A 16,467-nucleotide genomic window follows, 5' to 3' on the forward strand; every position below is an offset into this window, starting at 1 on the left:
CCTCTGTGACATCAGAAATTAATGGACAAGGACACACAACACAACAACACACAGCTGTACACATGCATACACACGTACATACATGAACACTAGAGGGCTGATACTGCAGATTCCAAACATTCACTCTCACACTCACTTGTACACGCCGTTTTCTCATTAAAGCCATGTTTTTACTACTCTCATAAAGCATCTTAGAGGTGACCTTGGGAAGGACCACTATGAAATGATGTAATATTAGTTCCAATAAAAGGTGTGGAGAATACATTCATAAAGACTCCCAACACATATTAATAGTAAAATGTGCCATTAAAACAACGGGCAGATTTTTACAAAGTGTGCTTTGTCCTCTGAGGGCTACGGCAATCTATTAAAGAACAAATGTTCACATGTGAAAGCAGACAGACATGACCTTGACAAATGGAAAGAAAGAGTGTGGATTTTAACATCACACTATTCGCAGATGCAAGAGTCCTTTGATACCAGAGTAAATAGACACAAAGAAATTCTTAAGCAGTGAGTTTTATATCATGCCATATTGTCAAATGCAAAAGAATATATTCTGCAGAAATGTCATTTTGCTCTTTTCCATAAAACAAAAACAGATGGTGACTACTGCACTGAAGCTCCAAAATGCGACAATGAAGCAGTATAAAAGTCCCATGAAATAATGCAGAGTGGTATACAGTAACTGAATGAATTGGAATTGAATTGAATAGACAGAACGGGTGTGATGGTGCAGTAATGTATGAGTTTTGCACCAGCATGGCAGAAGTTCAAATGAAGTGAAGTGAAATGAGAGAAGTACAGCAGAGAGCGTTGCACAGGAAATGCATTTCAGTCTGTTCTCTTCTTCCACAGACTGATAGCTGAAAGGCAGGTATCCATCTTCACCTGTCTTCATTCAAACTCACACCTGATCGCCCGTAGCTACCTCATATTGAAATTACACATCTGTGTGCACGTCTATGCTCAAAATCTGTGAATTGGGTCTCCTTCATTTCATGTGTTGGAATTTGAATCAAACAGACCAATTCCAGCAGTAATTCAAAGAAAAAAAGTAAAGACTTTCTGGGAAATAAAGTGTTGTTCCACCTTGGTCCATAAAAGAAAAGTTAATTTATTAAATACATATTGTATACTGAAAATACTACTGTTCAGAAGTTTGGAGTCACTAAGATTGTTATTATTTATTTATTTTTTTAATTACACTTTTATTTAGCAAGGATGCATTAATTTGATCAAAAGTGACAGTAAAGACATTTATAATGTTGCAAAAAAATTCTAATTTAAATAAATACTGTTCTTTTGAGCATCAAATCAGCATATTAGATTTCTGAAGGATAATGTGATGTGACACGGAACACAGGCATAATGACTGCTGAAAATTCAGCTTTTTAAAATATTTTAAATAAATAAAAAATCCAAATATTACTGTTTACACTTTTTTTTAGGTTAAAAGGCACATGGGAAAACATACATCAATAAGACATGTTTGATGAATCCTGAATGAATGTTTCATTGCTATTTCTACTGTCATTAGTCCCCTCATTATTCAATTATTTTCTCTTCTGGATTGTTTTGCAAAATTATTGCAAATTTTATGAGCTATTAGCCTAGTCATTGTAGTATCATACGTATTGCAAGATTCTTTTGTTCGGTTTCTCTATGGCACTGAAAGAATGAACCTGAATGTCATAATGTTCAACAGAGAAATTAATTCTCAAAACATTCAGCTAAAATGACATGACAGAAAGAATTGCAGTGTTTCAATATGTAATATAGGATATTAAATTACATTATACAAAAGGTCATAAGCCAAAAAAGTAAGTTATCAAAATAACGTATCAAACACAGTTACAAATGCACACACACTGCACTGCACTAGAAAGGAGGAAGGAAAGTATCTGTCAAAACAAGGTGCTTCGCCTGATGAATGTGCGACTTTGCTCAGCATTTCTCTTTCTGTAGAGAAAAACTGAAGGTTGTTAAGGAACTAAATCTACAGTAAATAGGGAGATTTTACAAGCTCAAATTCCCTGTTTCTATGATTGGTCACTGTAATGTTCATAAGGGCTTCCATTGCTGGGATATTATCACTCTCTTTCTCGTTCGTTATAGATTTATGAGATGGGTACATTGTTATGTGAGTATTATTCTTCAGGCTGGTCTATGTGCCAGATCTCAGTTTATCTAACCCCTTCACATTTATCTCCTGTTTCCTTACCGGCCCCAACACGATGGGAAGGGCCTTCCTTTCTGTGTGTGAGTATGTGTGTGTGTGTGTGTGTGTGGACTCCATTATAGTTGAAATACAACATCTTTATGTCTAATATATGCTAGTCTTCATGAGTTGGAATTTGGAGCAATATATGGATATGGAGCAATTTAACTGCAATTCAAAGAAAGTTTGTAATGACATTCTTGGAAACAGTCAAAACTTAAGTAATGACAAAGTAATGAAAAAGTAACAACATTCTCTCAAACTGAAACCCAACATCAGTATGTCTGCTAGTTTAAGATTATTGTCTTAACATGAATTCTCGTGTTAAATACACATGCATCCATATGTCATGCTTTGAGTTGGTGTAGTAATAACAAATGTGACCCGTGCTGGCAAAAACAATTTACATTTTGGTCGAATTTGAGGTTTTCATAAAAATGAGTTCATTAAGCCCTCGTCTAGTGATCCCAATGCTCTAAATAGCAATTAAACATCTAAAAGTATCTTTATTTGTACGTTTTCTGAGAGGAATACTTTTACCTGGTCCATGAAAAATGTCGTTATTCTCTGCTCACTTCTCGACGACTGGCGCTTCCTCTCAGCATAAGTTTGGTATCATTTTAAAGTGCAGCATTACGACTTTGTGAATATTCATAGCAAATTCTCGATGGCATGAGTCTTAATGAGATGTGATTTTCAAACTCATGCTGAACAAAATAAAATGAGCTTACTCGCACTGACCGACACATCCGAAGCGTGCGCACAAAGACGCCTCAGTAGGTCTTATAGGCTGTCTGTCTCAATATTAATCAAACAATTGTGGTATCATGGGGAAAAAAGTTGAATATATATACATTTTTCTATAGATATTTGGTTTTGACTTAGTGTGTGCCAAATGTGGTGGTATTACCAGGGATTTTAAGGCATGTTTTCTATGTGATTTTGTTTTGGAATCTTCAGAAAACTCTATATTTCTCAAAACTCAATTTTTCTCAAAATTGACTTTGCTGATTCTATTGATTTCAAACAGGTGTAGCTTAGTAATTTTTTGTCTGATTCCAACAAATCATACATCATTTTGAAGGTTCTTTTAATAGAGAATGTTAAAATAATTAACTTTATTTTAAAGTTAAAACTTAAAAATTTGAAACTTAAATTTGCTCATTGCAACTAATTTTGCTAGCACGGGTCACATGTTTGTAAAAGGGAGTGCTTTATATATGGGAGCCTGCATGGACAATGGTGCAATTAACACATGCTGACTTATATAGTGCAAGTTGTCAAATTGTGCCATGAAACTTTTTAATAGTTTATTTAATGGCTTTCCAGCTAAATTAAAATGATAAAATCAAAACAAAATAATTACAACTAACAGGCAGCAAAGTATTAAAATGATCAAATAAATTATACAGTATATTTATAAATATTAGATTTATATATTAATGATATAATGTATGTATAATTATATAATTTGATGACTACAGTCACACAAACTCAATCTGACAACAATGAGATTTGCAATCAAAATGACATTTAACAGATTTTACCACAACTTAAATGCATGGTTGCAAGCAGGGCCTAAAATTAACCCTCACCAAGCGTCAAATGAGAGTAAAGATCGGCACTATCAATATCAGTTGCCAGTTTGTCAGTAACTAGGGATGTTAACCAATGGTTGACCGTATCAACGTTAACCGATCAAAGTTGTCGGTAGTCGGTAAAAAAAAAAAAAAAAAGTGATCTCTAAATTAGGTTATTATAGACAGTGGACAAAACGCTACTACAGTTAGCCATCTCATTCCAAGATCTTTTTGTGTGAAGTGAACAAATCCCTCACACTCAATTTTTCATAACTCGCCTGTTTGTACTTAATAAACCAATAAAAACATTTGCCGCAAGGTCACAGCGTTTGGGTTCGCCCGCTCACAAGGTTTGCGAAAAGTAAAGGCTACAGGCTAAAACACTCGAGGTTAAAGCGGCGTAAAGCGGCAGAGAGATGCGATAGAGTTGCGAACAGAGTTGTGAAATTGCAGGCGCGGCTCAAAATGGCTGTTATTTCAAATAGCGTAGCATATTTTAAACTAATCAGTTAACCGGTTTCAACCGGCTAATGAGGCTCGGTGGTCGGTCAAGAAAATTTTTAGTTTTCGCCATCCCTATCAGTAACCATTTTTTTTAATAATTCTAACAATGCAATATTGTGGCAACATGACCGTGAACAACGCTCTGTACAGTTGATGGGTCAGTGCTTCATCATCACGAAAGTTTCAGCCTTTCCAATGTAAATATTCATGCGCTGGAACACGCAAAAGGGAATTTGTTACTCACGTGCCGTATGGAAGTTTAAAGGGGTCATATGATGCGATTTCTTGTTTTCCTTGCAAGTATAAGATCTGCAGAGTTGCAAAGCTCAAAGTCTCAAACCCAAAGAGATATTCTTTGTAAAAGTTAAGGCTCAGCCACGCCTTCCTAAAACGCTTCATTCAAACACGCCCCCACAAATCTACGTCAGGGTGTGGAGGCAGTGTTTCATAACACCGCCCAAATGTATACGCAAAGAAAGAAGGCGTAACTTTTATTCTCGCTGTATTATTGTTGCCGCCGGTGCCGCCATGTCGTGGAAACACTGTGTTTTTCGTTGCGAAAGCCAAACTACTTTGTTTGGCCTTCCAAAAGAGGACGCAATTAGAAAACAGTGCTTAAGCTTTATTTACAACTGTTCCAGAACAGTACAACTAAAATTTTCGACTGTGTGCTGCGTACAAGGCTAAAAAGTGGGGGCAATTCCATCTTTGGATGTAGTCTGGTGCTTCTAATTTACAGACACAGCCTGTAAGTATGTTTCCATATTTTAATAATTTGCTACTGACTATTCAAACGCGAGTTTTGAGCAGTATAGAGTAACGCTTGTTTGTCGTTTCTACGATCACAAATGCAGACATAAGTTTTATGTTTACATAGTGTTTTCACCCCCGTAGCACGGCATGTAAAAAAGACAGTACAAATCATTATAATCAGTAACTTAATTATGTACCAAATGAAATAAAACCTTACCAATCTGATATGTTCTAGTCCAGTCGCGCTGGCAAAGTTGATCGATCTGCTTGGTCATCTGCATTTTCTGGATCAGATTTGGCTCGAATTGATAAGGTAGTACGACATTATCACCTGTCATTATTGCTTTGGGATCTGATGTTTCAAATATGGTAAGGGGTGTGACATTTCTGTCACACGTTTAAGGTTTTTGGGTCAATCACAATGCACTGGATCGCTGGCCAATCAGAGCACACAGCGCTTTCAGAACAATGAGCTTTGTAAAAATCTACGCGTTTCAGAAAGGCTGGGCATAGAGGAGCAACAATAATGTATGCTATGTGTAAAATAATGACTTTTTTTTTTAACCTAAAAACACAAAAACACATGACATTAAACCAAATACACAAAATAATGTTCTTTTTAGAACTGTCATATGACCCCTTTAACATCCAAAGCGGGTGACCTGAAAGCCGCATCTCTCAGACAGTGCGCGAAGTTGAGCTCTCTTTCATGCCTTTCTGCTCTTCAATGAACAAATTCACTCAAAATGATGTCAAGAAACGCCAGTCTCTGTGTGTAAGTGAACGCAAACACAAAACGCATGATCTGTGTGTGTTCATTCAGTCTTAAAGGGACAGCATCCTAATAATCCTGCTACTGTCAGTGTTTTTAATGTTAACCAAACAACAAAGGACAAAGAAAAAACACTCACTGCTCTTGAACTTTAAAAAGGATATGAAGACTATGCAGTGATATTTGTTTGATTAGCCTACTTTATTAAATTTTGGTACCTGAAAACTATTAAACTGCCTGAAGAGCACGGTTTATTTCATTTGTTTGTATTGTATTGTATTGTATTTATTTGTGCTTTTGCTTTTAATTTGATTGTTTGTTCTTATTTTATTAATGACTGTTTACTTGTCTTTAAAAATGTAGGCTATTAAATTTATATTAGTTTAAGCTAGTAGTTTTAGCTGTGGTATCAAATTGGAATAGAGAATTGTGAATTATCTAACATTTTTAAACATTCTTAGTTTTAGGCCCTGGGTGCAAGTTATACATTCAAATGTATTGTTTTAATTAAACTTAATTTAAATTCAATTTTGCAAAGTTGCAAACATTATTTTGTTGAGTTCTGTTATTACATATTTATGTTGATCAATTACATCAGCTTAATATTGTGTGTAATTTAGTTTTAGATTTCTAATTCCCAGCATGTCTGGATAAGGAGAATAAATGTTGAAGTGGGGGGGTTTATTTGTTTTTTTGTGAAAGTTATGTTGGTTGCACTTTATTTTACAGTAAGTGTACTTACAGTGTATACTTACTTACTTACCTAAGAAAGTACTGGTTAATATAAGGTAACTACATGGGTTACGGTTGGGTTTAAGAAGGGTTACTTACTTACTTAGTACTTAGTTATTATATTAATTGTAATAACTATAATAAGTACATCGTATACATAGGGAACAGGACTGTAAAATAAAGTGCTACCATTATGTTTGACATTTAAGAGTTTCTGTAATGTTGACGTTTTTGTGGTTACCATTGTGCTGAAGAGTATTATGAAGGTAAACACTAAGACTATGAGTAATGACTGTGTGAATGCCAGTGACAAGTAATATCTTACTTGCTTATTAAATAGATATACATGCTAAATAAGTTACATTAAGCATGTGCTATAATAGCTGTGGATTTAAACTGAAATATACGATTAATTGGTTCCAGGGCTACAACTTAAAGCTGCAGTCCTTAACTTTGGGCACTTTAGCGGTTAATAAACAAAACTGTATGTGTTTTGCTGAAGAACATTGTAGCAGGAGCTGCTTCGCTCTGTTTATATCTATGACGAGTCATGCATACTGGGCTACTCTGCAGCGGTGCTGACCCATGGATTCATGATGTACTTGCTTATTATATACATTTTGTAAATGTTGAACAAAAAGTTATGGACTGCAGCTTTAAGTAGTTGGAGTGACTTATTAACTTATTACAACTTAGTTCATTTAACTCAATGTTTCTTGTTGGTTGAACGTAATTTCACTCAAAGTTGTCATAACTTAAAAAAAAAAAAAACTTGTGTTAATATTTTTTGCTGAGCCAACACATTGTGGTAAAAATGAAAAATTCTCTCTCTCTCTCTCTCTCTCTCTCTCTCTCTCTCAGAGTCTAGGAGTTTGTCTTGTCAAAACTTTATCAAGACATATGATTAATGAGCAATCATTAGCGTCAGTGATTTCAGCTTGTATCCTCTCAAAATGCTGCTTTAACTCAGGAAATGTGTGTTTTTTGAAGATAATGCATATGCATGAAAAGATATGAAATTAATTACTTAAAACCACAGCTGGGAGTTGTTTAGTGTAATTAAAAGTGCAAAGAAATTACATTATTAATGGCAAAATTGTTAATTTTGAACATTAAAAGTGGATTGATGCTAAATTTCTTGAAAGCATATGTGCTTCCCAGTTTGGTCTACAGTCCATTCTCAGTTCAGAAACCATTTTCTCCTGCTTCAAAAAAATGGTATTTGCTCTGAATATAATGATCACACAAGGAATCCTTTTATGTAAAACTTGTTCAAATAAATGTGTGATTTGAAAGTGAAATAGTTTGAATCTGATTTAATCACATTTCTTGGCAAAGTCATATTATTTTCGTCTCTGTAAGACATTTCAGATGGCTGAATTATCACATATTCATATGAAAGCCCTTGAAACACTGACTACGTTTATATGCAGCCAATAACCCGTTCAAAACCAGAATATTAGCAATAACCCGGTCGCGCACGGGCATGTAAACACCGGCAAAAACCCGGATATGATCCCTGGGGTACCCCTTTTCTAACCCGAATATTTGGTCATGTAAACGCGTATCGGCATATCCCCATCAAAAGGAACATTGATTTGTGTTCTGCGCATGTTCTATTCGCAAGGAATCTTGGTCTTTTGAGTAGAGACGGCGCATACAGAAACCCGCGTGCAGTATACCGGAAGTAAACAAGAAGTAGAGGTAAACATGGCGAGACGCAGCACAGCACCACACTTTTGGAGCGAGGAGGAAAGCGCAAACGAAGGCGATCGCTATCTGCCCCGAACTATTCATTATCCGCGTGCTGCTGCTGTTGTTGTTGTCTTTGGATACAGGAAGAAGAATCGGAAATGACGCATATTGCGTCTTAAGGTTGTCCGTATGTCCAGACGCTAACCGTGCGTCGCCGTTTACAGAATATTGCCAATTGATTACAAATTCCATACATGAGTAACTCTCTCTACTCACGCATGTAAACGGGTTATTCCGAATGTTTCAGAAACCCAAATAGTGACCTTAACCCGACCATAACCCGAATATTGACAGCTTGTAAACGTAGTCACTGTTTTTATTGGGGGTGGGGGGGAGGATACTTTCATTTTAAATCACCAATGACTTTCATCAACAAATTAATTCTGTTAATTTCTCCTCATGCAAACAAGACTAAGAGACTAATTAACTAAATAAAATGAATGAATGAATTTTAAAAAATAGGTTAGAAAAGAATAAAAGAAGAGAAAACAATGACACCCGTGGCTTTTGGAGATGATATACACTTGGGGGGAAACCCCCTATTAAATAAAATCCAAGTTAAACTGTTTTGAAACAGTCCACAATAAGTATGTGAACTGGTAATATGTTTGGGTATAAAAGAAGCATTAACAAAAGACTCTGCCTTTGCAAGCAAAGATGGGTCATGGCTCACCACTTTGTGCCAAATTTCATTAGAGAATCGTCAAACAATATATAAAAAAAATAATACATTTCTCAATGCAAGATTGCAAAGTATTTAGGTTTTTCACCAACTACCATACATAATTGTGAAAAGATTGAGGGAATCTAGATACATTTCAGTCCATGTAGGGCAAGGTAGGCATTGACATATTCAACATTGAATATACATGACCTTCAAGCCCTCAGATGGCATTGCATCAGAAACCATCATGCTAATGTGTTATATATACAGCAATTTGGGCTCAGGAGAAAGCTATACATCTGTTCAATGCACTGCACATGCTACAACAGAGTGGTTTCCAGACACTCTACACCATGCTTGACTGGTGTGCCCACAGTCCAGATCTGTCTCTTATTGAAAATGTATGGCCCATCATGAAAAGGAGAATCAGACAACAATGACCACAGACTGTTGAGCAAACTGTCTTGTATCAGGAAAGATTGGGCAAAAATTCCATTTGTAAAACTTCAACAAGTAGTATCCTCAATTCCCAAACATTAAAAAAAAAGTGTAATTCAATTAAACTGTGACACAGTGGGAAACATGCCTCTGTCCCAACTTTTTTGGACTGTGTTGCAGCAATCAAAATCAAAATTTGTTTATATTTACAAAATCAGTGAAAACTTTTCTTTTGTACTTGTGTCAGTTAAATCAAGGTTAAAGAGAATTAACAAATCACAGATTCTTGATTTTATTACATTAATAAATTAATATTAAAGGTAAATGTAGAAGGTAGCTAATATATTTGCCAGAAAATAATTTGTACAGTACTTTACAGTAAAATGTATTTTCTTCTTAAAATGTAATATAATTTTAGTAAGGTTATTTACAGCTAACAATTAAAATGTTTTTACAGCACTGTTTGAACATTCTTTTCCTTTTTATATATTAACATGTTTTACAGTGTACCTGTGTGTGTGAGAATGCTGTGTCAAACATAACAGTGTGGGGATCAGCACGCAGTTTCATTTCCTGGAGATGATTGATGGCTCAGACTGTGTGTGTATTTGTGTGTGTGTGTGTGGTGGGAAGGAGTTGTCATGGCGATAGTGATGTAAACAGCCCAGCGGTCCTGCCTCAAAGGAGCTGATGTGACTGAGTCAGCACACACACGTTTCTACTGATGAAAACAAATTGGAGTTGTCTCATCTAGATTGATGTCGGCTTTAGGGTTCACAGTCACTTCACACACGCGCTCGCACACACACACACACACACACACACACTTCATTGACAAATCACCATTATGATTTTATTTCTGCACTCAGCTCAGATTTCGAGAGGCATGATTTCAGGAGCCACTGATGTAAAAAGAGCAGGACACACAGAGAAGGAGAGTCAGAAACATTAAAATATATGCAAGTCTGCTCAGATATGTAACCTTTAACCCTCCTGATCGCCTAAACCCTAGCCATTAATCGTCATCAAACACACACACAATATACACGCATTCAAACATACTCCTGGTTAATGGCTCCAGTATATCATGAGACTGAAGTTCATGAGCAGTTTTCCAGTTCTTTACTGAATTGTCAGGGGATCGTTTACATTATTTATACAAGCTTCTGTACTCTATGGTACAACCCAGACATCATATGGCTTTACTGAGGTTGTTTACATCTTTATAAATTCTGTGTGTGTGTGTGTGTGTGTGTGTGTGTGTGTGTGTGTGTGTGTGTGTGTGTGTGTGTGTGTGTGTGTGTGTGTGTGTGTGTGTGTGTGTGTGTGTGTGTGTGTGTGTGTGTGAGTGAGAGAGAGAGAGAGAGAGAGAGAGAGAGAGAGAGAGAGAGAGAGAGAGAGAGAGAGAGAGAGAGAGAGAGCGATGGAACAAGCCATTCAACACAAGCACTCTATTTTAATTAGACGGAAAGTGACTGCTTACCCACACCATAAATTTAAGGTTTCTTTAAAGGCACTGAGGAGATCATGACACCCAGTAGGTTATTCAGAAATTAACATTACCTCCCAGGCACAAAAAAGAGAGAATTTTCGACTTTAGTCTTACATGAAAAAAAAAAATATATATAAAAATTACAAATATATATGTATAAAATAAAATAATTAAATTAAATTATGTTGATGTGTAACAAAAGGGATAAATGGCATGATTGGCATAAAGATTGCAGCCTCTATAGATACAGAACTGCTGTCATCTCAAAACAAACATTTTCATGTGAATGCATTAACAAAAAAGCTTCACATTTCTGTTCTAGACTTCCATAGTAAGTGTATTAATGGCTCTTCGCTCTAGACACAAAATCATTTGTTGATGTGTGTGATGCACACAGGAATGAGGGAATATTCTCTGACTCGATAAGCAAAGATTTTCATCTTTTTAAACGTAATGTCTAATTTCTTCTTCCTCTTGTCTGTACACCTGAATTGATCCACCCAATCTATTGTGTGTCAATATGTGTTGGATCCTTGCCTGTTATCCCATCTGTAAGATTTGCAGCTGCAGGTATATGGTTGGTCTTGAGCACTTAAGAGAGAGATAATTATACATGAGTGGAGCAGATGTGTGAGTGTGTTTGTGTTCATGGAAGGCAGGTGGGCTAAAACACTCTGAAACACTAAGCCACTTCATTCTGAGACGAACAAGAACATATTTCATCCATTGTCCCTTCTCTTTCTACAGTATGTTTTGTGCACGATGCAGGCACAGTTCTACATGGGAGCGCTCTCTGATCAAATTGTAATAATGTGCATTGGCAAAACGGATTTCGCTGACCCAGAGAACAAACACAAAATCCATGCATCAACACTAGTAATCATGCATGATCTTGCACTTCAGCCTCATAATTTGCAGTCGTGGCATTCTGCTTTCATGCCTCCAACATGCACATGATGGCATTTGATTTATGACCTCAGCTTGCATATACAACATTTTATAGCAATCCATCCACAACCTAACTGCTTTAATTTGCTGTTCCAAGATACAGCTGCCCATAATAACCACTGATCTAGGAACAGTTTCAGATAGTCAAATCCAAACTTTAGCTATCAGTGAAGTACACAAAGCTATAGTCCCTGCAGAAAACTTCATACATGCTTGCCGATTATTTTCATGTACTGTATTTGAAGGAAGTCTCTTCTGCTCACCAAGGCTACATTTATTTGATCAAACATACAAAGAAATATTGTAAAAAAAAATCTGATAATTTGGTGCTCAAGAAACATTGTTTAATAGTTGTACAGCTTAATACTTTTGTGGAAAACACGATGAATAGAAAGTTCCAAAGATGTATCCTTGGTGAATAAAAGTAATAATCTAAAAAAATATAGATTAGATAAATAGATTAGATAGATAGATAGATAGATAGATAGATAGATAGATAGATAGATAGATAGATAGATAGATAGATAGATAGATAGATAGATAGATAGATAGATAGATAGATAGATAGATAGATAGATAGATAGATAGATAGATAGATAGATAGATAGAGTATCATTAAAAAATGAGTTACAATACCCAACCCATACAGAAAGAAAAAAAACTGTTCATTTCTTCAGACTTATTGTCAGCAACATTTTTCTGTGCTTTATACGGATAATTTTACCATAGAAATATGCACTATACTGGACTAGTTTTATACTGGCACTAGATCATTTCTCTCATTTCAGAAGTACCCGAGTTTGTCGTTGCCTGGTATGACGCTATAAGAAAAACTGTACCTTCAATGATAAACACAAAATACTGTGGCTTCATCCTATAAAATAGTCTATGAACCATGTTCACAAAATTAACTAAATCTGAAAGAAAAGCTAAAAACAGGGGGTTATAATTTGGGTTATAATGTAGTAATACAATTTAGCTAAAGAACAAAAGAACTGCTGTGCAGAGAGATAAATACATGTGTGTGCAGGATTCTGTCTAGTAGAGTTCACAGAGATCTGCCTTTGTGCTCTAAATCCTCTGCAAAAGTTGGAGGAATGCAGAATCAATGTGATCCTCTCAGACTGATTATGCCCAGTGTGTTTGATCCAGAGACAACTGCTGTGTCCTCTGTCCCCGTGTGCCAGCTGCTGCCCACCTACCATGAGGAGCTGCTCAATGAGCCTTTGAAGAGACAGTTCATCTAAAAAAGAAGATTTTGTCCTCGTTTACCCGTCCTCGTGTTGTTCCAACCCCCTTATGATTTTAGCATTTAACATTTTAAATGAAACACAACTGGAGATCTTAGGCAGAATGCCAGCACTCTTGTTCTTACAAGGATGGTGATGTATTGTTACAAAAAGTAACATTAAAGTATTCTGAGCATACGACTATGCTGAAGTCATATATAGCTTTGAAATCCATTATTAATAATGAATTAGTTGAGGGTTTGTTTTCCATATATGTGCTTTTATATGATATAGGCAACAGTGCAAAGTCACAGAAGATATGCTGTTTAAATCTAGTTTAGTTTAGGTTTTTTTAACAATATTAAGTAAACATTCCTGCACTGTAACAAGGCATATATTGGACTGAATTCTAGAATCCAGACCTGTTAATGAAAAAGTCTGGACATGAAAATAAACTTAAGACAGCAATGTCCTTTATCTGGAGAATGAAGGCCTGGTCTGTGTTTTTGGCACTGGTCAACCCATAAAAGTGGACAGGATGCTTCCCCTCCAAACCGACTCCATGTGTGTGTTGGTGTGGAGCCTCGAACCACAGAACAACAGGGGAACAGTTCAGAGATATACCATAATCCTGCCCACAAATCATCTGTGTATGTTTGGAGTAGAAACCACCCTGCCATATATCCACGCTAACAATGTGCATGTACGGAGCAAACGATGGTGACAGATTAATCGATACAGACCGGCAGATATAATAAGACATCTATCATTTCTCTCTCTCTCTCTGACTGCTTAAATGTGCTCCTTACAACAGACAGATGAATGGGATCTACGTTACAACTCTATAATGAAATAAATATGGCATTGTCGGGAAAATCTAGATGTACTAATACATCAATCAATACATCAAACAAAATCAGACGAATCAAAGAAAAAGGCAAAATCTGAAAATCAGGTTCATGTGCTGCAAACTAGCAACTCTTATATAGTATGATTATAGTTATTGATTCTTCTCTTTTAATGGTTCACAGTTGCCCTTTTCCACCAAAAGCATATTGAGTTCACTAAATAAATTCCAAAAAAATCCAAGCACTGAAGACAGGAACATCACTGTCTCATAAAATAAAAAAAGAACACAAATATGAGCGCCTTGAATAGATCTTTCCACCTACTGAAGCCCATGTCGGTATGTGGAACGTCAGTATATATGGAATCTCTGATGGTTTTCCTTCACTGCCCCATTTCAAATTCACCCACCCGATCGCGCCTGTCTGCACGGAACTCTGGCGTTCCTTATGGAATGAAAACACTCATTATGCTGTTTATGACAAAGCAAACTGATCGAAACGAAACGTTTGCCACACAGAGCAGTCGCAAAACAATAAAATGCATGAATTTTCACCAGATGACTTGAATAACTGGAAATAATCATCATAGAGTGATCGGGGAGAGAGGTGCATCCAAAAAATACTTTTTTTGCGAGGTGAACTATTTGGGAAAAAAACGTAAAAAATGTGGATGTTTACGTTTAAAGTCAACAAAATGTCTCTTGCCACAAAGTTTCAATATTGAACTGTTTTAACAACCCCTTCAATAGGCTATGACTATTAAATTATGATTTTTATTGTGATTACTATCAAAAATCTTAAAATAAAAAATATATTGTAATAATGATACTGTCAAATACAAATGAACATTTAATAAATTATAAATAATTTTATAGTAAAACTGTAAATTTATAATACTAATTTTTACAATTAACTTCTTTTTCAAAGTTTTTATTTTGATGGTTTTGGAGCACATGAACCGAGCTGCTCTAAAATGATAAAACCCTGTATTATGAGCCGCACACATAGAACATGGTGTCATGCTTCACTCTGAAACTGCAGCACATTTAATTAAATAAATTTGATAATCACACTAATCCATATCGCAATATCAATTTTATTTCGAAAAATTGTTCAGCCTTATTTCAACAGGTCAAAATTCCCAGACCGTACAGGCAGACAACACAGGAAATTAAAACTTTGCACCAAAGATAACCTTCCAGCTTTCTTCTCCTCCAAACAATTAGTTTAAAAAAACATGGCCTGATCATATCCCAGGCCCTGTACAAACAATTTCATATTACGTTGCTTAATCCTACGAATTAACAGCACGTCCATTGACCAAGGTGCATACACATGGCAAGGTTAGATAATCCAACTGTCTCTATCGCTTTCTCGTGCTTAACCTCCATAGACATCTTCTTGTTTTGCACGTTTTGTAAGTTCATGACCTTCATCAGCCCTATAGGATGCGGAGTAGATGGAGGGATTTACAGTAGACGTGAAAGTGCTGGTCTATATATAGCAGTGGCCCATATGGCATACAGACTGCTGCTGCCAGCTGGACCCAAAGGGTGAGGAGAGAGAAATGTGGCACTACAACGTTTGATGTGGGAAACGAGGGTGGACAGTGAGGGAATACTCTGGCTGATGGGGAGAGAGAGAGAGAGAGAGAGAGAGAGAGAGAGAGAGAGAGAGAGAGAGCGTGCAATGCCAATATAGCACATTCATTTGGATTGACTGCAATATTAGGAGGTTGAGGGTACAGTCAAGTCTTCATTCTTGTAAAATAATACCAGAATCAAGCAGAGATAATTAAACGTGCTGGCTGAACAAAAGAATGTGTGAAAGGAAAATGTGAAAGGGCGGTGTAATTAAAAAACGAGATGCTGCTAAGTAGTCAACCATAAGTTTGGCGTGGACAGAGCAAAAAAAAATCCTTCCAACTCGTCTCCTATGGGCAAATCATCACCATAAGCCCAGACTCACCCGGAGAAGGGCATGATCTGAAATGTGCTGAGAGACTCAAGGTCAATATTCACGCTGCCAATTGGAACTTCAAATCCGAAATGCTGTGTGTGTGTAAACAGAGGATGGGGGGTGTTAAAACTTGATCTGATGGAGCAAAGTTAAGTGGAAGTGAACTTGATCTGGACTCAGACCACATGGCATGACCATGCTGCACACTACTGCAAACGTGCCACTCACGAAAGAGGCAGAATTATGACAGACAGCATAAATTAAACTCAAGAAACATTAGCGAAAATATCAGAGACAATTTACTCGAAAGTGAACACTCTTTTTTTCTGCGGATGACTAAAGAGGCGATTTGGCAGAATGTTCAGGTTGCTTGTTTCCATATAATGGAAGTGAATGGTGCCCACACCCTTTTAAAGATTTTTAGTGAATATTTAAATACAGTTAAGCCTGTTACTCCAAAAAGTTTTTGACGTATGGTTTTATGCGTCTTTTTTTAGAGCTGCTAACTCCATTTCGTTGATGTGTACTACTGTGTGCATACAATGACAATAAAGATTATTATTTCTTTATTT

General features: G+C 36.3%; 1 protein-coding gene across 4 annotated transcripts in view; it reads right to left on the reverse strand.

Moving 5' to 3' along the window:
* LOC307164719 (uncharacterized protein) overlaps positions 1–16,467 on the reverse strand; it is a 244,794-nt gene that overhangs the window by 135,764 nt on the left and 92,563 nt on the right. The gene's annotated exons all lie outside the window — the stretch shown is intronic.

The sequence above is a fragment of the Squalius cephalus genome, assembly GCF_949319135.1.
Source record: "Squalius cephalus genome assembly, chromosome: 9".
NCBI lineage: Eukaryota > Metazoa > Chordata > Actinopteri > Cypriniformes > Leuciscidae > Squalius > Squalius cephalus.